The sequence below is a fragment of the Triticum urartu genome, chromosome 3A (assembly GCF_056163025.1).
Source record: "Triticum urartu cultivar PI428250 chromosome 3A, HENAU_Tu73, whole genome shotgun sequence".
NCBI classification, from domain to species: domain Eukaryota; kingdom Viridiplantae; phylum Streptophyta; class Magnoliopsida; order Poales; family Poaceae; genus Triticum; species Triticum urartu.
In genome coordinates, this window is record NC_141875.1 from 695,889,080 (window position 1) to 695,896,720 (window position 7,641).

A 7,641-nucleotide genomic window follows, 5' to 3' on the forward strand; every position below is an offset into this window, starting at 1 on the left:
GAAAAGCTCAATTGTTGAGCTTGTGCTCAGATTGTCTGAGTACAACAATCATTTGAATCGAGTGGGAGTTGATCTTCCAGATGAAATAGTGATGGTTCTCCGAAGTCATTACCACCAAGCTGCTTGAGCTTCGTGATGAACTATAATATATCAGGGACATATATGATGATCCTTGAGATATTCGCGATGTTTGACACCACAAAAGTAGAGATCAAGAAGGAGCATCAATTGTTGATGGTTGGTGAAACCACTAGTTTCAAGAAGGGCAAGGGCAAAAAGGGATGCTTCATGAAACGGAAAATCAGCTGCTGCTCTAGTGAAGAAACCCAAGGTTGAACCCAAACCCGAGACTAAGTGCTTCTGTAATAAAGGGAACAACCACTGGAGCAGAATTACCCTAGATACTTGGTAGATAAGAAGGCTGGCAAGGTCGATAGAAGTATATTGGATATACATTGTGTTAATGTGTACTTTACTAGTACTCCTAGTAGCACCAGGGTATTAAATACCGGTTCGGTTGCTAAGTGTTAGTAACTCGAAATAAAATGCTACGGAATAAATGGAGACTAGCTAAAGGTGAGCTGACGATATGTGTTGGAAGTATTTCCAAGGTTGATCAAATATCGTACGCTCCCTCTACCATCGAGATTGGTATTAAAACCTAAATAATTGTTATTTGGTGTTTGCGTTGAGCATAGACATGATTGGATTATGTCTATCGTGATACGGTTATTCATTTGAGGAGAATAATGGTTACTCTGTTTATTTGAATAATACCTTCAATGGTCTTGCACCTAAAATGAATGGTTTATTGAATCTCGATCGTAGTGATACACATGTTCATGCCAAAAGATAGTAATGATAGTACCACCTACTTGTGGCACTGCCACGTAAGTCATATCGGTATAAAACGCATGAAGAAGCTCCATGTTGATGGATCTTTGGGCTCACTCGTTTTTGAAAAGTTTGAGGCATGCGAACCATGTCTATTGGTGTATATGCATGAAGAAACTCCATGCAAATGGACCGTTTTGACTCACTTGATTTTGAATCACTTGAGACATGCAAATCATACCACATGGGCAAGATGACTGAAAGCCTCGTTTTCAGTAAAATGGAACTAGAAAGAAACTTGTTGGAAGAAATACATTTTGATGTGTGCAGTCCAATGAGTGCTGAGGCGTGTAGTGGATATCGTTATGTTCTTACTTCACAGATGATTTGAGTAGATGTTGAGTACATTTACTTGATAAATCACGAGTCTGAATTATTGAAAGGTTCAATTAATTTCAGGGTGAAGTTGAAAGATCGTCGTGACAAGAGGATAAAATATCTATGATATGATCATAGAGATGAATATCTGAATTACGAGTTTGGCACAGAATTAAGACATTGTGGAAATTGTTTCACAACTAATACAGCCTGGAACACCATAGTGTGATGGTGTGTCCGAACATCATAACTGCACCCTATTGGATATGATGCATACCATGATGTCTCTTATCGAATTACCATGATAGTTTATGGGTTAGGCATTAGAGACAACCACATTCACTTTAAAAGGGGCACCACGTAATTCCGATGAGATGACACCGTATGAACTATGGTTTAGAGAAACCTAAGCTGTCATTTCTTAAAAGTTTGGGGCTGCGACGCTTATGCGAAAAAGTTTCAGGCTGATAAGCTCGAACCCAAAGCGGATAAATGCATCTTCATAGGACACCCAAAACAGTTGGGTATACCTCCTGTCTCAGAACCGAAAACAATAAGGGATTGTTTCTAGAATCGGGTCCTTTCTCGAGGGAAAATTTCTCTCGAAAGAATAGAGTGGGAGGATGGTGGAGACTTGATGAGGTTATTGAACCATCTCTTCAACTAGTGTATAGCAGGGCACAAAGAGTTGTTCCTATGGCGCCTACACCAATTGAAGTGGAAGCTTATGATATTGATCATGAGACTTCGGATCAAGTCACTCCCAAACCTCGTAGGATGACAAGGATGCGTACTACTTCAGAGTGGTACGTAATCCTGTCTTGGAAGTCATGTTGAAAGACAACAATGAACCTACGAGCTATGGAGAAGCGATGGTGGGCCCGGATTCCGATAAATGGCTCGAGGCCATAAAATCTGAGAGAGGATCCATGTATGAAATCAAAGTGTAGACTTTGGTAGAACGTCTCGATGGTCGTAAGGCTATTGAGTACAGATGGATTTTAAAAGGAAGACGGACAATGATGGTAAGTATCACCATTAAGAAAGCTCGACTTGTCGTTAAGATGTTTTCCGACAAGTTCAAGGAGTTGACTACGATGAGACTTTCTCACTCGTAGCGATGCTAAGAGTCTGTTGGAATTATATTAGCGATTACTGCATTATTTATGAAATCTTGCAGATAGGATATCAAAAACATTGTTTTCCTCGACGATTTTTCTTGAGGAAAGGTTGTTTGTGATACAACCGGAAGGTTTTGTCAATCCTGAAAGATGCTAATAAGTATGCAAAGCTCCAGCAATCCTTCTAAGGACTGGAGTAAGCATCTCGGAGTTGGAATGTATGCTTTGATGAGATGATCAAAGATTTTGGGTTCATACAAAGTTTATGAGAAACTTGTATTTCCAAAGAAGTGAGTGGGAGCACTATAGAATTTCTGATGAGTATATGTTGTTGACATTTTATGGATCAGAAATGACATAGAATTTCTGGAAAGCATATAGGGTTATTTGGAAAGTGTTTTTCAATGGAAAGCCTGGATTAAGCTACTTGAACATTGAGCATCAAGATCTATAAGGATAAGATCAAAACGCTTAATGGTACTTTCAAATGAGCACATACCTTGACATGATCTTGAAGGGGTTCAAGATGGATCAGTCAAAGAAGGAGTACTTGCCTGAGTTGTAAGGTATGAAGTTAAGACTTAAAGCTCGACCACGGCAGAAGAAAGAGAAAGGACGAATGTCGTCCCCTATGCTTTTGTCATAGGCTCTATACGGTATGCCATGCTGAGTACCGCACCTGATGTGTGCCTTGCCACATATCTGGCAAGAGGGTACAAAGGTAATCTAGGAGTAGATCACCAGATAGCGGTCTAAATTATCCTTAGAGGAATGAGGATATGTTTCTCGGTTATGGAGGTGATAAAGAGTTCGACATAAAGAGTTACGTCGATGCAAGCTTAACACCTATCCGGATAGCTCTGAGTAGAGATACCGGATACGTATAATGGAGCAAAAATTTAGAATAGCTCCAAGTAGAACAGTTATTTGAAATGGCTCCAAATATAGCGTAGTAGCTGCATCTACAAGATGACATAGAGATTTGCGAAGTACATACGGATCTGAAAGATTCAGACCTGTTGACTATAACATCTCTCACAAGCATAACATGATCAAACCTAGAACTCATCGAGTGTTAATCACATGGTAATGTGAACTAGATTATTGACTCTAGTAAACTCTTTGGGTGTTAGTCACATGGGGATGTGACCTTGAGTGTTAATCACATATCGATGTGAACTGGATTATTGACTCTAGTGCAAGTGGGAGACTGTTGGAAATATGCCCTAGAGGCAATAATAAATTAGTTATTATTATATTTCCTTGTTCATGATAATCGTTTATTATCCATGCTAGAATTGTATTGATAGGAAACTCAGATACATGTGTGGATACATAGACAACACCATGTCCCTAGTAAGCCTCTAGTTGACTAGCTCGTTGATCAATAGATGGTTACGGTTTCCTGACCATGGACATTGGATGTCATTGATAACGGGATCACATCATTAGGAGAATGATGTGATGGACAAAGACCCAATCCTAAGCCTAGCACAAGATCATGTAGTTCGTATGCTAAAGCTTTTCTAATGTCAAGTATCGTTTCCTTAGACCATGAGATTGTGCAACTCCCGGATACCGTAGGAGTGCTTTGGGTGTGCCAAACGTCACAACGTAACTGGGTGGCTATAAAGGTACACTACAGGTATGTCCAAAAGTGTCTGTTGGGTTGGCACGAATCGAGACTGGGATTTGTCACTCCGTGTAAACGGAGAGGTATCTCTGGGCCCACTCGGTAGGACATCATCATAATGTGCACAATGTGATCAAGGAGTTGATCACGGGATGATGTGTTACAAAACGAGTAAAGAGACTTGCCGGTAACGAGATTGAACAAGGTATCGGTATACCGACGATCGAATCTCGGGCAAGTATCGTACCGCTAGACAAAGGGAATTGTGTACGGGATTGATTAAGTCCTCGACATCGTGGTTCATCCGATGAGATCATCATGGAACATGTGGGAGCCAACATGGGTATCCAAATCCCGCTGTTGGTTATTGACCGGAGAGTCATCTTGGTCATGTCTGCATGTCTCCCGAACCCGTAGGGTCCACACACTTAAGGTTCGGTGACGCTAGGGTTATAGAGATATAAGTATGCGGTAACCCGAAAGTTGTTCGGAGTCCTGGATGATATTTCGGACGTCACGAGGAGTTCCGGAATGGTCCGGAGGTAAATATTTATATATGGGAAGTCTTGTTTTGGTCACCGGAAAAGTTTCGCGCATTATCGGTATTGTACCAGGAGTGCCGAAAGGGGTCCAGGGGTCCACCAAGGGGGTCCACCTGCCCCGGGGGGCCACATGGGCTGTAGGGGTGTGCGCCTTGGCCTATATGGGCCAAGGGCACCAGCCCCAAGAGGCCCATGCGCCAAGAGATAAGGGAAATGAAGAGTCCTAAAGGGGGAAGGCACCTCCTAGGTGCCTTGGGGAGGATGGACTCCTCCCTGGCCGCACCCTTCCTTGGAGGAAGGGCCAAGGCTGCGCGCCCCCTCTCCCTTGGCCCTATATATAGTGGGGGGAAGGGAGGGTAGCAACACCTAAGCCCTGGCGCCTCCCTCTCCCTCCCATGACACATCTCCCTCCTCCCGCAGCGCTTGGCGAAGCCCTGTTGGAATCCCGCTACTTCCACCACCACGCCGTCGTGCTGCTGGATCTCCATCAACCTCTCCTCCCCCTTGCTGGATCAAGAAGGAGGAGACATCGCTGCTCCGTACGTGTGTTGAACGCGGAGGTGCCGTCCGTTCGGCGCTAGGATCATTGGTGATTTGGATCACGACGAGTACGACTCCATCAACCCCGTTCTCTTGAACGCTTCCGCGCGCGATCTACAAGGGTATGTAGATCTACTCCTCCCTCATTGCTAGATGACTCCATAGATAGATCTTGGTGACACGTAGGAAAATTTTGAATTTATGCTACGTTCCCCAACAGTGGTATCAGAGCTAGGTCTATGCGTAGTTTCTATGCACGAGTAGAACACAAAGTAGTTGTGGGCGTTGATTTTGTTCAATATGCTTACCGTTACTAGTCCAATCTTGATTCGGCGGCATTGTGGGATGAAGCGGCCCGGACCGACCTTACACGTACTCTTACGTGAGACTGGTTCCACCGACTGACATGCACTAGTTGCATAAGGTGGCTAGCGGGTGTCTGTCTCTCCCACTAGTCGGATCGGATTCGATGAAAAGGGTCCTTATGAAGGGTAAATAGCAATTGGCATATCACGTTGTGGTCTTTGCGTAGGTAAGAAACGTTCTTGCTAGAAACCCATAGCAGCCACGTAAAACATGCAAACAACAATTAGAGGACATCTAACTTGTTTTTGCAGGGTATGCTATGTGATGTGATATGGCCAAGAAGAATGTGATGAATGATATGTGATGTATGAGATTGATCATGTTCTTGTAATAGGAATCACGACTTGCATGTCGATGAGTATGACAACCGGCAGGAGCCATAGGAGTTGTCTTTATTTATTTATGACCTGCGTGTCAACATAAACGTCATGTAATTACTTTACTTTATTGCTAACCGTTAGCTGTAGTAGTTGAAGTAATAGTTGGCGAGACAACTTCATGAAGACACTATGATGGAGATCATGATGATGGAGATCATGGTGTCATGCCGGTGACGATAATGATCATGGAGCCCCGAAGATGGAGATCAAAAGGAGCAATATGATATTGGCCATATCATGTCACTATTTGATTGCATGTGATGTTTATCATGTTTTTGCATCTTGTTTACTTAGAACGACGGTAGTAAATAAGATGATCCCTCATAATAATTTCAAGAAAGTGTTCCCCCTAACTGTGCACCGTTGTGAAAGTTCGTCGTTTCGAAGCACCACGTGATGATCGGGTGTGATAGATTCTTACGTTCGAATACAACGGGTGTTGACGAGCCTAGCATGTACAGACATGGCCTCGGAACACATGCAAAACACTTAGGTTAACTTGATGAGCCTAGCATGTACAGACATGGCCTCGGAACACAAGAGACCGAAAGGTCGAGCATGAATCGTATGGTAGATGCGATCAACATGAAGATGTTCACCGATGATGACTAGTCCGTCTCACGTGATGATCGGACACGGCCTAGTTGACTCGGATCATGTAATCACTTAGATGACTAGAGGGATGTTTATCTGAGTGGGAGTTCATAAGATGAACTTAATTATCCTGAACATAGTCAAAAGGTCTTCGCAAATTATGTCGTGGCTCACGTTTCTGTTCTACTGTTTAGATATGTTCCTAGAGAAAATTTAGTTGAAAGTTGATAGTAGCAATTATGCGGACTAGGTCCGTAAACTGAGGATTGTCCTCATTGCTTCATAGAAGGCTTATGTCCTTAATGCACCGCTCAGTGTGCTGAACCTCGAACGTCGTCTGTGGATGTTGCGAACATCTGACATACATGTTTTGATGACTACATGATAGTTCAGTGCGTAATGCTAAATGGTTTAGAATTGAGGCACCAAAGACGTTTTTGAAACATCGCAGAACATATGAGATGTTCCAAGGACTGAAATTGGGATTTCAGGCTTGTGCCCACGTCAAGAGGTATAAGACCTCCGACGATTTTCTTAGCTTGCAAACTAAGGGAGAAAAGCTCAATTGTTGAGCTTGTGCTCAGATTGTCTGAGTACAACAATCATTTGAATCGAGTGGGAGTTGATCTTCCAGATGAAATAGTGATGGTTCTCCGAAGTCATTACCACCAAGCTGCTTGAGCTTCGTGATGAACTATAATATATCAGGGACATATATGATGATCCTTGAGATATTCGCGATGTTTGACACCACAAAAGTAGAGATCAAGAAGGAGCATCAATTGTTGATGGTTGGTGAAACCACTAGTTTCAAGAAGGGCAAGGGCAAAAAGGGATGCTTCATGAAACGGAAAATCAGCTGCTGCTCTAGTGAAGAAACCCAAGGTTGAACCCAAACCCGAGACTAAGTGCTTCTGTAATAAAGGGAACAGCCACTGGAGCAGAATTACCCTAGATACTTGGTAGATAAGAAGGCTGGCAAGGTCGATAGAAGTATATTGGATATACATTGTGTTAATGTGTACTTTACTAGTACTCCTAGTAGCACCAGGGTATTAAATACCGGTTCGGTTGCTAAGTGTTAGTAACTCGAAATAAAATGCTACGGAATAAATGGAGACTAGCTAAAGGTGAGCTGACGATATGTGTTGGAAGTATTTCCAAGGTTGATCAAATATCGTACGCTCCCTCTACCATCGAGATTGGTATTAAAACCTAAATAATTGTTATTTGGTGTTTGCGTTGAGCATAGA